The sequence below is a fragment of the Salmo salar genome, chromosome ssa23, assembly GCF_905237065.1.
Source record: "Salmo salar chromosome ssa23, Ssal_v3.1, whole genome shotgun sequence".
Classification (NCBI taxonomy): Eukaryota; Metazoa; Chordata; class Actinopteri; order Salmoniformes; family Salmonidae; genus Salmo; species Salmo salar.
In genome coordinates, this window is record NC_059464.1 from 4850917 (window position 1) to 4866259 (window position 15343).

Consider the following 15343-nt stretch of genomic DNA (forward strand, 5'->3'; position numbering starts at 1 on the left):
AGGAATACCTGGGATAGGATAAAGTAAAGCTTCTAACCCCCCCCCCAAAAAAAGATATAGATGTACTATTGTAAAGTGGTTGTTCCACTGGATATCATAAGGTGAATGCACCAATTTGTAAGTCGCTCTGGATAAGAGCGTCTGCTAAATGACGTAAATGTAAAATTCTACAATGTAGAAAATAGTAAAACTAAAGAAAAAACCCTTGCATGAGTAGGTGTGTCCAAACTTTTTACTGGTACTATATGTAATATTATTCAACTATACCGAAATGGTGATAGATCAGTGGAGCCCGTACTTGAGTACACATAACAGAGCAGGTGCCTTGGCCTAGCTGTTGCTAGATAAGCCCTGTTCCTAGAACAGTGATTTCCCAGTAAAATGCTTGAGTTTGTATTTGACTGCTGACCCTGGGTCTGTTGATAGGGGTTGTATTTTCCTCTGTCTCTTCAGCAGCATGGTGTCAGGTGCGCTTGTCTCTCCATGGTAATTTGGTGGAAATTACGACCTCCTCTTGCAGGGAGCCAAGTGAGCAGAGCACACACACACACACACACACATTTGTTTTACTATCCTTGTCGGGAACAAACAATTGATTCCAATTCAAAATCCTATATTCCCTAAAGCTAACCTTAACCCTTACTCCTAACCCTAAATCTAACCCTAACCCTACTTGTAACCCTAAACCTAACCTTTTTCCTTGTGGGGACCGGCAAAATGTCCCCACTTAAGTCCTGATGGGCAATGTCTGGGCAAATGGTGGCTCTCGAGTGGCGCAGCGGTCTAAGGCACTGCATCTCAGTGCTAGAGGTGTCACTACAGACCCTGGTTTGATTCTAGGCTGTATCACAACCGACTGTGATTGGGGGTCCCATAGGGCGGCGCACAATTGGCCCAGCGTCGTCCGGGGTAGTCCATCCATTGTAAATAAGAATTTGTTCTTAACTGATTTGTCTAGTTAAATAAAAATGGAGACACCACCAGTGTGAATGGGTTTTCCTATGAGCATTACTCAAACACAGAGACGAACACACACACTAAAACCCACACACACGTAAGCTGCACAGCAGTCTGCCTGTCAATGAGGTTCATAAATCGAGATATTGTTCGAGGTATTGTTGGAGGTGTTGGCTTTCAGAAGGTGTGTGTGTGTGTGTGTGTGTGTGTGTGTGTGTGTGTTTAGAGCAGTGAATACAGGCCTCATTAGAATGCTTGTCAGGCTGTTCTTTTTCTGCCAAACTGCAGCTACATGGGGAACAGGATGGATTTAGAGACTGAATAATAACTCTTAAGATGAAACTGAAATAAAAATGTTTTTACATTTGTTTCTATTGTTTTCATTTGTTAAATCACTATTTGGAATGAAACAAAATCCCTGAATCAAAATCCCACTGGGCACAGATGTCAATTCAACATCTATTCCACGTTGAAATGATGTGGAAACAATGTTGATTCAACCAGTGTGCCCAGTGGGATGAAATTCCTTAACGCTCTCTGTAAGAACTCCAAATTCAACTCTACATGTTCAGACTGCCTATGTAACAAAGTGATGCATGCATGAGGTTATCTAGTGTTACAGAATAACAATCTGAACCTTATTTTACCTTGCGGTGTACATCTTGACAGTATGGGGCTATTTTTATACCTCTCGAACACCCCCTGGGCATTCTTTCCAGGAAGTAGTCCTACTCTGCCCCTCTTTCATCCTCAGTCTGTTCCAGGAAGCAGAACCACACAGAGCTGAACAGTGTGTTTCTCAAGCCAGTCCTTGGGGACCCCTAGATATTCAACATATTTGATATATATTCCAAATATACACTCTAGACCACCTAATTCAACTGGTCAAGGGCTTGGTGATTAGCTTAGTTGACTGTTTGACCAGTGCTAGTATAAATCAGATATGTGGCTAGAGGTCACGGTTGACTGGTCAGAGAAGAAGTGTTTTAATGTGGCAGGTGATTATAGGGCTGTGGTATCTAGTTCAACTCATGATATATGATTTATAGAAGATACACTATATATACAGAAGTATGTGGACACCCTTTCAAATGAGTGGATTCTTCTATTTCAGCCACACCCGTTGCTGATGTCTAGTTTGAGAAACAGAAAAGTCCTCAACTGGCAGCTTCATTAAATAGGACCCGCAAAACACCTGTCTCAACGTCAACAGTGAAGAGGCAACTCCAGGATGCTGTCCTTCTAGGTTGCAAAGAAAAAGCCATATCTCAGACTGGCCAATAAAAATAAAAGATTAAGTTGGGCAAAAGAACACAGACACTGGACAGAGGGCTCTGCCTAGAAGGCCAGCATCCGGAGTCGCCTCTTCACTGTTGACGTTGAGACTGGGTACTATTTAATAAAGCTGCCAGTTGAGGACTTGTGAGGCGTCTGTTTCTCAAACTAGACACTCTAATGTACTTGTCCTCTTGCTCAGTTGTGCACCGGGGCCTCCCACTCCTCTTTCTATTCTGGTTAGAGCCAGTTGCACTGTTCTGTGAAGGGATTAGTACACAGCGTTGTACGAGATCTTCAGGTTCTTGGCAATTTCTCGCATGGAATAGCCTTCATTTCTCAGAACAAGAATAGACTGATGAGTTTCAGAAGAAAGTACTTTGTTTCTGGCCATTTTGAGCCTGTAATCGAACCCACAAATGCTGATGCTCCAGATACTCAACTAGTCTAAAGAAGGCCAGTTTTATTGCTTCTTTAATCAGGACAACCATTTTCAGCTGTGCTAACATAATTGCAAAAGGGTTTTCTAATGATCAATTAGCCTTTAAAAATGATAAACTTGGATTAGCTAACACACCATGCCATTGGAACACAGGAATGATGGTTGCTCTGTACGCCTATGTAGATATTCCATTAAAAATCAGACGTTTCCAGCTACAATAGTCATTTACAACATTAACAATGTCTACACTGTATTTCGGATCAATATGATGTTATTTTAATAAAGTCAAGGGGTCTGAATCCTTTCCAAATGCACTGTGTGTGTGTTTGGCAGATAGACCGTGTGTGGGGGTGTGGGGGGGGGGGGGATTATGTGTGTGTGTGTGTGTGTGTGTGGTAGAGGGAAATGATGTGCGTGTGTGTGGTAGAGGAAAAGGATGTGTGTGTGGTAGACGAAAAGGATGTGTGTGTGGAGGGGAAGCACTGACTGACAGTTCGAAAAGAAGTATCCTAATCGGTCATTCTGCTTCACTATTGAAAGGTGACTGTCGTTGTGATTCTCTTTCTCTCTATGTCTCTTTCTCTCTCCTCTCTAGATAAGTTATTTGGGAAGCGGCTGCTGCAGGCTGGGAGGTACATAATGTCTCATAAGTCCTGGATGAAGACCGTGCCAACTGAGAACTGTGACATCCTCATGACTTTCTCAGGTGTCTCTTTGTTTTTGTTTACATACACGTTTGCACGGCCATCCATGCACTATGAAAAGCAGAAGTACGCAGAAGTAATTTTTCATGTTGGTCTCTGTGGCCTGACGTTATGAATGGTGATAATGTAATAGCAACATTAGCCATCCCAATACATAGATATGCTGTGCTACTTTTCTCAGTCATTACTGGAACATAATGCTCATTAGACAACACGCACTCATCGTTCCAGGATAGTGTGAAAGTAATGATACTAATATGGGTTATTTACTCTTTTGAGATAATGATGCTACCTCTGAGTTGAATTAAAAACAGTGTTTCTGTGTTGGTTTATGTGGAACAATTTCACAGTAAAACTGTTGTTAATATCTTGAAGGTTGGAATTTTCATTAAAACTGTTATTATGATGATGTAACCAAATTGTATTTTTTTTTAAACATGCATGTACTGTATGTGTTTCATCTCCATTCTATTTCTTTCCTGTGACAGACCAGACAGATGACCACACGTTGCTATGGCTACTGAACCACCTGCGTCTGGGCATTCCAGAACTCAACATCCAGATCCGACATCACAAACGCACGCGCGTCCATGCCTTCTTCGTCACGGCAACCTATGAGAAGTAAGAACCCCGGCCAGCTAATGTACAGTATAGACAATGACATTGTGTGCTGCAGTATGAATTAATTGTCATTATTATCACCTAAATGGATTCTGGGATAGAGGGTAGTTACCGAGGCTTTAGTAAACCTGTTTGAATTAGTGTCTTGACTGATCATAAATAGAACATTTCCTACATCAACAGCAGAAGGTTAGTTAGTTAGTTGGTTAGTTAGTTAGCAATACTAGTGTGGCCTCCCTTTGCTGTATGCGAGTGTATTACAACCACTGCTAAGAGATCTGGACCTAGGATTGCAGAATTTTGGTAACTTTCCCCAAATTCCCTGGTTTTCCAGAAATCCTAGTTGGAGAATTCCCAGATTTCCTCATTCATTTCTCATTAATCCAGGAATGTTCCTACCAGGATTTCTGGAAAACCAGGGAATTTGGGGAAAGGTACAAGAATTTCATTGTAGAATGTTGGAAGGACTTACATTCTACAATAGCTTCAACTATTTCTAAACACTGTACTGTACATGATACTATTATGCTGTATCTTACCTCTCTGGGTAAATACCAGGGGATTTAGAGATGACTCTGGGTAAATACCAGGGGATTTAGAGATGACTCTGGGTAAATACTCAACAACCAATGTAAGAGCGCAGAGGGCATTAGCCACACTACCCCACAATGCAGTTCACTCTGTGTTAGATGATGTCTGCTGTGCCGACTGACTGCTGTGCTGACTGATCTGTTTTCAAGGGCTCTTGGCTATCCTATCCTGAGAGTTTTAAGGGTGGCTTTCACCTCTTAACAAGTGAACGGAGTAGAGAGAGAGAGAGAGAGAGAGCTTTCTGTAAGTGTGTCAGTGTGTGTTACTGAAAAAATGCTCACGGCAGATGGCTGTACCAGCATGTGTGCACACACAATCTCACATACACACAGTCACACATACTTGCACGCTCGTTCTCAGGTGTATTGGATGACCTAAATTAACGCGATAGAAAAGTTAATGTATGTAATCTCATTTACTGCTGCTGAAACTATTCAAACTTGTGTTGAAACATGAAAGTGATATGGAAATGATAATAGTCGTGAGATAGAAGGTTAAATGAAAATGATACACGTTCACTTATTTTGTATTTTTTTATTTCACCTTTATTTAACCAGGTAGGCCAGTTGAGAACAAGTTCTCATTTACAACTGCGACCTGGCCAAGATAAAGTCCCGTGTGGCTCAGTTGGTAGAGCATGGTGTTTGCAACGCCAGGGTTGTGGGTTCGATTCCCACGGGGGACCAGTACGAAAAAGAAAAAAAATGTATGAAATGTATGCATTCACTACTGTAAGTTGCTCTGGATAAGAGTGTCTGCTAAATGACTAAAATGTAATAATGCAAAGCAGTGCGACACAAACAACAACACAGACTTACACATGGGATAAACAAATGTACAGTCAATAACACAATAGAAAAATCTATGACAAAACGGATTGCACTGTGATAGACTACATCCAATTTGCTGAGTAGAGTGTTGGAGGCTATTTTGTAAATGACATCGCCGAAGTCAAGGATCGGTAGGATAGTCAGTTTTACGAGGGTATGTTTGGCAGCATGAGTGAAGGAGGCTTTGTTTGCGAATAGGAAGCCGATTATAGATTTAATTTTGGTTTGGAGATGCTTAATGTGAGTCTGGAAGGAGAGTTTACAGTATATCCAGACACCTAGGTATTTGTAGTTGTCCACATATTCTAAGTCAGAACCGTCCAGAGTAGTGATGCTAGGCAGGCAGGTAGGTGTTGGCAGCAATCGGTTGAAGAGCATGCGTTTAGTTTTACAAGCATGTAAGAGCAGTTGGAGGCCACGGAAGGAGTGTTGTATGTCATTGAAGCTCGTTTGGAGGTTTGTTAACACAGTGTCCAAGGAAGGGCCAGATGTATACAGAGTGGCGTCGTCTGCGTAGAGGTGGATCAGAGAATCACCAGCAGCAAGAGCGAAATCATTGATATATACAGAGAAAAGAGTTGGCCCGAGAACCCTGTGGCACCCCATAGAGACTGTCAGAGGTCCAGACATCAGGCCCTCCGATTTGACACACTGAACTCTATCTGAGAAGTAGTTGGTGAACCAGGCGAGGCAGTCATTTGAGAAACCAAGGCTTTTGAGTCTGCCGATAAGAATGCGGTGATTGTCAGAGTTGAAAGCCTTGGCCAGGTTGATGAAGACGGCTGCACAGTACTGTGTTTTATCTATGGCGGTTATGATATCGTTTAGGACCTTGAGCGTGGCTGAGGTGCACCCATGACCAGCTCGGAAACCAGATTGCATAGTGGAGAAGGTTACGGTGGGATTCGAAATGGTCGGTGATCTGTTTGTTAACTTGGCTTTCGAAGACTTTAGAAAGGCAGGGCAGGATGGATATAGGTCTGTAACAGTTTGGGTCTAAAGTGTCTGACCGCGGCAACTTTCCAATCTTTAGGGATCTCAGACGATACAAAAGAGAGGTTGAACAAGCTGGTAATAGGGGTTGCAACAATTTCGGCGGATCATTTTAGAACGAGAGGGTCCAAATTGTCTAGCCCAGCTGATTTGTAGGGATCCAGATTTTGCAGCTCTTTCAGAACATCAGCTATCTGGATTTGGGTGAAGAAGAAATGGGGAGGGGGCTTGGGCAAGTTGCTGCGGGGGGTGCAGAGCTGTTGGCCGGGGTAGGGGTAGCCAGGTGGAAAGCATGGCCAGCCATAGAAAAATGCTTATTGAAATTCTTGCTTATCGTACTTATCTTCTAGCAGATGGCAACATTCATCAATCCATTCACTCTTCTCTAGGTCTGAGTTCGCTGTTTTTTTCCCGCAAGGCTGAATTTTTCATTACTGGTGATATATTATTGTCTAAATTAGCATAGAGCAAGCTGCATAGAGTACAACTGGCTGGGCTAGCCCTCTCAGCAGTATTAGACTGGGTTATTTATCCCAGGTTAGCAGTGGCCAATGACAACTGGACACTACACACGCAGGTAAAGACTTCTTGAATTGAAAGGACAATAAGGCTATAAACTTTTAATCCAATAGAAGCTTGGCTGCTTGGACGTGTTCATTCACGACCCCTCGTAAAGAGTCTTGGCAGTAGCAGGATACCTCTCTAAAACATACTGGCTTCATCTGGATAAGAAATTGGGGATTTGAGTAAATGCAGTCTGTGTTACCCTATAGATAGATATAATCCTTCTTAGATCGTTGATCGGTTTCAGTCATTGTTGAGTTCAGTACTATGGACTATATTGTAAAGGAGTTTCATTCACGACCTGAAAGGGCCATAACAGTATGATAGATGTGTGCTGGTAAATGCCAGTTAAAGAAGTGTGGCCGCACTCTGGTGTGTGTAGCTGTGTGAGTTGGGCTTATCATTCTGCAGAGAACAGAGCAGAGGAGGAGGAGAGGCGAAGTAGAACCTAGAATAGATACTGTTGTCATTCCTTGAATGCTGTCATTCAGAGTTTACTCGGGCTTTCCTTTGCTGCTCTGTTCAGTGTTATTTGGTCCCTTCATGTGCATCTATCACGGGATGTGTCATATGGAATTCTTATCAGATGCGTGGCATGCCAGGACAGGTCTTATTCACATTAGACCATGTATTCCCATCTTTGTGTGTATGTTCTTGTTTTTATTGCATGTGTGTGAGTGCGTGTGCGTGTCCTAACACCTGTCTGTTTGCTTGTCTGTCACTCTGCCACTCTGTTGGTTTGTGAGTGTGTGTTTCTCCATCCCAACTCTGCTCCAGCCTTGTGGGCCTGTGGAAGCCTGTGTGTATTTCCCTAGCTCTCTCCCTCTCTCTCTCTCCCTCTTACTCTCTCTCCCTGTCTCTCAGTCTGTTGCGTGGGGCAGAGGAGATGGGTCTGAGGAAATCAGTGAAGCCAGAGTTTGGGGGAGGAACACGCAGCTTCTCCTGTGAAGAAGACTACATCTATGAGAACATTGAGAGTGAACTATGCTTCTTCACATCACAGGTCAACACAAACACACACGCACGCACACACACACACACACACACACACACACACAGACTTGTGTGATAAATAACCTTGTCTGAGAACCTGAAGATTTGATTCTGTCTGACCAGTCGGTCCCTATCTCTCCTCAGGAGAGGCAAAGCATCATCAAGTACTGGCTCGACAATCTACGAGCCAAGAATGGAGAGGTGCTTCACAACATACAGTTCCTGGAGGGACAGCCAATCAGTGAGCAGCATTTTTTGTTTGTTTTGTCTTTGTTAGTCACTGTGAAGTAAATAATGTTGTGTAACTTGTTTATACCCAGCGCTGTGTTAATCCCAATAACATACTGAATACTGTATACGGGTGTGTGTGTGTGCGTGCATGTGTGTGTGCTCCTGTATGCTTCTATGTGTACCACTTTGTACTCTGTGTGTTTGAAAATAAGAATTCATGTTTGTATGTGTGTTCCACCAGTCCCAGAGCTAAGTGTGCGGGGCGTGATCCAGAAGGTGTTTCCGCTCCATGAGCAGAAGATCCTCAGTCAGCTGATGAAGTCTTGGGTGCAGGCCGTGTGTGAGAAACAGCCGCTAGGTCAGTACCAGTGGAGGCTGCTGAGGGGAGGACGGCTCATAATAATGGCTGGAATGGAGTGAATGGAATGGCACTAAACATATGGAAACCATGTGTTTGATGCATTTGATACCATTCCACTTTTTCTGCTCCAGCCATTACCACAAGCCCGTTCTCCCCAATTAACACTCTCACACACACAGAACTGTTTGTGTACTTTTCCTCCGTCTTGGTAGACTAGTGTTTGCTGGAAGTGAATTGTTAGTGCAGTCAGGCTGTGCTGGGTGAATCTTTAATGATGTATATGTGGTTCATGTGACCTTAAACCTAAGGTCAACCGAGGCCAAAACTCACCAGAAAACGTTTCTTCACTCACAGAATGATATGTTGAATTGAATTATAAATGTTTCATTGCTAACTGTCTCTCTCCCTCTGTCCCTCTGTGCTGTATCTAGATGATATTCATGATTACTTTGGGGTGAAGATAGCCATGTACTTTGCCTGGCTGGGGTTCTACACCACATCTATGCTGTATCCTGCTGTCATAGGCTTTGTGCTCTGGATTCTGACGGAGTCTGATCAGGTGACTTTCACACTGGGCCTTATCAAGTGCCTTTTCTATCCATCCATCCATTCTGTCCACGGGGTGTACTTGTATATCAAGCTGCCTCACTACAGAAACAGGAGATACATTGCCTTCAGAAAGTATTCACACCCCTTGACTTTTTCGACATTTTGTTGTGTTACAGCCTGATTTTCCAATGGCTTGCAAAGAAGGGGACTTATGAATAGATGTGTAAAAAAAACAGCAGACATTGAATATCCCTTTTCAGCATGGTAAAGTTATTAATTACAATTAGGAAGGTGTATCAATGCAGAGTCACAACAAGGATACAGGCATCCTTCCTAACTCAGTTGCCGGAGAGGAGGCCAGTGGCGTTCACCATGAGGCCAATGGTGACTTTAAAATAGTTAGAGTTTAATGGTTGTGATAAGAGAAAACTGACGATGTATCAACAGCATTGTAGTTACTCCACAATACCAACCTAATTGACAGAAATAAAAGAAGGAAGCCTGTACAGAATAAAAATATTCCAAAACATGCATCCTGTTTACAACAAGGCACTAATGTAATAATGCAACAACAACAAAAAATCGTAGAGCAATTATATTTTTGTATTTAATACAAAGTGTTACGTTTTTCAAGCATAGTGGTGGTTGCATCATGTTATGGGTATTGTTGTAATCGTTAAGGACTGGGGAGTTTTTAGGATAAAAAAGAAATGGAATGAAGCTAAGGAAAAATCCTAGAGGAAAACCTGGTTCATTCTGCTTTCCACCAGATACTGGGAGATTAATTCACATTTCAGCAGGAAAATAACCTAAAACAAAAGGCCATATCGACACTGAAGTTGTAACGGGCGTCATATAGAGGAGACCAAGGCGCAGCATGTTGAGTGCTCATCGTTATAATTTTAATGAAAACGAACACTAGACAAAATAAACAAAATGACAGCCAATAGTTCTGTCAGGTTATACAAACTAAACAGAAAGCAACTACCCACGAAAACAAAGGGAAAAACAGGCTGCCTAAGTATGGCTTCCAATCAGAGACAACGATAGACAACTGCCTCTGATTGGAAACCATACCTGGCCAAAACATAGAAAAACAAAACATAGAATGCCCACCCACCTATCACACCCCGACCTAACTAAACAGAGAAAACACAGCTCTCCTAGGTCAGAGCGTGACAGAAGTTGCTTACCAAGAAGACAGTAAATGTTCTGGAGTGGCCGAGTTACAGTTTTGACTTAAATCTACTTGAAAATATATGGCAAAACCTGAAAATGGTGGTGTAGCAATGATCAACAAACAATTTGACAGAGCTTGAATAATTTTGAAAATAATAATTGGCAAACTCTTCAAGACTCACCCAGAAAGACTCACAACTGTAATCACTGCCAAAGGTGCTTCTACAAAGTATTGAGGTGTGAATACATACCATATGTAAATTAGATATTGCTGTATTTATTTTTCAATAAATGTGCACACAAAAAATCTAACGTTTTCAGCAGGGGTTGGAACAAAAATAATTTTTCAATTGTTTCAATCTGAACAGAACCACTATTTTTGGGGGTTTCGTTCCACTGTTACGACAGGCACTGTTTCTTTTTTAACCTGTGAAATCAACAGGTTTTTACATTTAGCTCATTAAATTACTTCATCAATCCGTGCGGATAGAGTAGGCAAGCTAGTTGTTTACATGCGTGATGGACAGACAAGTGTAGCCCATGCTGCAATATGCGACTTCAATTTTGGCTTCTATGGAGGAACCTTGAATGTCCCTTGAGCTAGCTAGCTTACAAGCTTGAGCTAGTTAGCTTACAAGCTTGTGTGTGCAGAGCAGCACAATAATTAAAAACACGTCTTACCTTTTTTTAGTTAATAAATCCAATGTGATAAATAGACCTATAGTATCCTTAACTAGCATTGAACAAGTTAATCCATTCTTCTCTACTAATTAAAAATCTCTCTCCCTATCTTCTGAATCAAGCTTGTAACATCAGTACAGTAGCCTATGCTTCTGAAGGGGGAGGAGCAGGTAGCCTAAACACGCACAGGCAAGGATTTTCAGCTTGCAGGCAGACACTTATCAAGGTACAAGGCAAGACCCAGATGCAGACACAGGAGGCAGATGGTTGGAGTCTTAAAATGTTTATTAATCCAAAGGGGTGGGTAAGAGAATGGTCGTGGACAGGCAAAAGGTCAAAACCAGATCAGAGTCCAGGAGGTACAGAGTGGCAGATAGGCCCATGGTCAAGGCAGGCAGAATGGTCAGGCATGCGGTTACAAAGTCCAGAAACAGGCAAGGGTCAAAACCGGGAGGACTAGAAAAAGGAGAATGCAAAAAGCAGGAGAACGGGAAAACCGCTGGTTGACTTGGAAACATACAAGACGAACTGGTACAGAGAGACAGGAAACACAGGGGTAAATACACTGGGGAAAATCAGCGACACCTGGTGGGGGTGGAGACAATCAGAAGGACAGGTGAAACAGATCAGGGCGTGACACACTGGTATAAGTTTTTGAGTGACAGAGTGAGGGCTTTGCATAGGTGCTTTGTTGTATTTTGTTGTGGGACTAGAAAAAAATGCCTGAAACGTAGAACAACGTTATTAACCGGTTCCCGTGCTTTAAAAGTAACGGTTCTGTTCCGGGAACAGTATGGACCACTTTAGTTTCAGGTTACGTTTTTGTTACTGGAAAAATGGCGTTCTTTTCCGGTTTTCTGTTCTGTTTCCTGAACCGGTTCCAACCCCTGGTTTTCACTTTGTCATTATGGGGTATTGCGTGTATAATCCATTTTGAAATCAGGCTGTAACACAACAAAATATGGTAGTCTAGGGGTATGAATAATTTCTGAAGGCACAATAAGATTCTGCCCCTATGGGCAGTTCTGGCTCAGACAAGCCTTATGGTCCAAGGCTTACTTACCACTTACTTTTCAAGTGCACTGTCTGGAACACGTTTAGGACATAGACACACAGATATGTGATACACTCATCTGCTCTCTAACAGACTTATGCCGGTCTCTAACAATGTTAACCTTTTCAACTGAATCACATAGTGAGATATTGAACTGTTGACACTTGAAAATGTAGAAAGTGTTTCGAAGTAACCTCCGATATGATGATACCATTTCTTCCTAAGACGTTTTCCTTTTCCTCCAGTCCTCCTTTAGTTTTTACACAGGTGTTATAGAGGTTACATGTTTCCTATTTAAAGATTCACCTGTGTATTCTCTGTGTGTTCTCTCAGACAAGTCGTGATATCTGCTGTGTAGTGTTTGCTCTGTTCAACGTGGTGTGGGCCACACTGTTCCTGGAGAGGTGGAAGAGGAGGGGGGCGGAGCTAGCCTATAAGTGGGGTACGCTGGATACCCCTAACGAGTCCCTAGAGGAACCACGGACACAGTTTATGGTGAGGAGGACATGAGAACATTTCAAATCAAATAACATTTTATTTGTCACATGCGCCGAATACAACAGGTGTAGTAGACCTTACAGTGAAATGCTTACTCACAAGCCCTTAACCAACAATGCTTTAAGAAGTTTTAAGAAAAATAAGTGTTAAGTAAAAAATAGATAAGTAAAATTTTTTAAATAAAAGTAACAAATAATTCAATGGCAGCAGTCAAATAACAATACCGAGGCTATATACAGGGGGTACCGGTACAGACTCGATGTGCGGGGGCACCGGTTAGTCGAGGTAATTGAGGTAATATGTACATGTAGGTAGAGTTAAAGTGACAATGCATAGACAATAACAGAGAGTAGTAGCAGCGTAAAAGAGGGGTCTGGGTAGTCCTTTGATTAGTTGTTCAAGAGTCTTATGACTTGGGGGTAGAAGCTGTTGAGAAGCCTTTTGGATCTAGACTTGGCACACCGGTACCGCTTGCTGTGCGGTAGCAGAGAGAACAGTCTATGACTAGGGTGGCTGGAGTCTTTGGCAATTTTTAGGGCCTTCCTGTGACACCACCTGGTATAGAGGTCCTGGATGGCGGGAAGCTTGACCCCAGTGATGTACTGGGCCGTATGCACTACCCTTTGTAGTGCCTTGCAGTCGGAGGCCGAGCAGTTGCCATACCAGGCAGTGATGCAACCAGTCAGGATGCTCCCGATGGTGCAGCTGTAGAACCTTTTGAGGATCTGAGGACCCATGCCAAATCTTTTCAGTCTCCTGAAGGGGAATAGGTTTTGTTGTGCCCTCTTCACGACTGTCTTGGTGTGCTTGGACCATGTTAGTTTGCTGGTGATGTGGACACCAAGGAACTTGAAGCTCCCAACCTGCTCCACTACAGCCCCGTCGATAAGAATGGGAGCGTGCTTAGTCTTCCTTTTCCTGTAGTCAACAATCATCTCCTTTGTCTTGATCACGTTGAGGGAGGGGTTGTTGTCCTGGCACCACACGGTGAGGTCTCTGACCCCCTCCCTATAGGCTGTCTGGTCGTTGTCAGTGATCAGGCCTACCACTGTTGTGTCATCGGCAAACTAAATGATGGTGTTGGAGTCGTGCCTGGCTGTGCAGTCATGAGTGAACAGAGAGTACAGGAGGGGACTGAGCATGCACCCTTGTGGGGCCTCCGTATTGAGGATCAGCGTGGCGGATGTTTTGTTACCTACCCTTACAACCAGGATCCAGTTGCAGAGGGAGGTGTTTAGTCCCAGCGTCCTTAGCATAGTGATGAGCTTTGAGGGCCCTATGGTGTTGAACGCTGAGCTGTAGTCAATGAATAGCATTCTCACATAGGTGTTCCTCTTGTCCAGGTGGGAAAGGGCAATGTGGAGTGCAATAGAGATTGCATCATCTGTGGATCTGTTAGGGCAGTATGCAAATTGTGGTGGGTCTAGGGTTTCTGGGATAATGGTGTTGATGTGAGCCATGACCAGCCTTTCAAAGCACTTCATGGCTACAGACATGAGTGCTACAGGTCGGTAGTCATTTAGGCAGGTTACCTTTGTGTTTTTGGACACAGGGACTATGGTGGTCTGTTTGAAACATGTTGGTATTACATACTCAGACAGGGAGAGGTTGAAAATGTCAGTGAAGACACTTGCCAGTTGGTCAGCGCAAGCTTGGAGTACACATCCTGGTTATCCTTGTAAATGTTGACCTGTTTAAAGGTCTTACTCACATCAGCATGCAAAGAGCCTGATCACACAGTCAACCCGGAACAGCTGATGCTCTCATGCATGTTTCAGTGCTACTTGACTCGAAGCGAGCATAGAAGAAATTTAGCTCGCCTGGTAGGCTCGTGTCACTGGGCAGCTCTCGGCTGTGTTTCCCTTTGTAGTCTGTAGTAGCTTGCAAGCCCTGTCACATCCGACGAGCGTTGGAGCCGGTGTAGTACGATTCAATCTTACTCCTGTATTGACGCTTTGCTTGTTTGATGGTTCGTCGGAGGGCATAACGGGATTTCTTTTAAGCTTCCGGGTTATAAGCTTTAGAGGCTTCCATGTGGCGCAGCAGTCTAAGGTTCAAATCCAGGCTGCATCACATCCGGCCATGATTGGGAGTCCCATAGGGCGGCGCACAGCGTCATTGTAAATGAGAATTTGTTCTTAACTGACTTGCCTAGTTAAATAAAGGTTAAATACCCTTTTTTGCTTTTCTCTTCCCTCTCCATTTCCCTCCACTTTTCTTCTCCCACCCTTTACCCTCTCTCTCACCCTTTCCTTCTTGCCCCATCCCCTCCATCTCCCCTCTCCCCCTCCATCTCCTCTCTCGCCCCCTCCCCCCTGCAGGGCGTGAAGCGGTGCAGTCCCATAACAGGCTGTGAGGAGTTATACTACCCTCCGTGGAGGAGGAGGATGTTCAGGTGGCTGGTCAGCCTGCCCATCTGTATGCTTTGTCTCTGCTTTGTCTTCCTGGCCATGCTCATCTGCTTCGAGCTGCAGGTATGTCAGTACTGCTCCTTCTGGCTGCTGCTGCTCTACTTACATAACTGCCTTCCTAGTGTCTAGGGAGCGTTCCCAAAATTCACAGGTTTTCCAGAAATCCTGGTTGGAGGATTGCGGATTTTGTGCTTCCATCGTCATTCCATCGTCATTCCAGGAAAGCTTCCAACCAGGATTTCTGGAAAACCTGGGAATTTTGAGAAAGTTAACGGAATTTAACAACCCTACAAAATAAAATTTCCTTCAACCGCAGAAAGGAATTGATTGTAACGGGTCGCTGCCGTGAAATGTCAACACCCTATGCGCTGTGCCAATAGAGTTAGCCCACTTGGTGGGAATTGTAACG

At 43.5% G+C, this 15343-nt stretch overlaps 1 pseudogene; it reads left to right on the forward strand.

Annotated features, from left to right (window-relative positions):
- LOC106583966 (anoctamin-8-like) overlaps positions 1–15343 on the forward strand; it is a 66063-nt pseudogene that overhangs the window by 25801 nt on the left and 24919 nt on the right.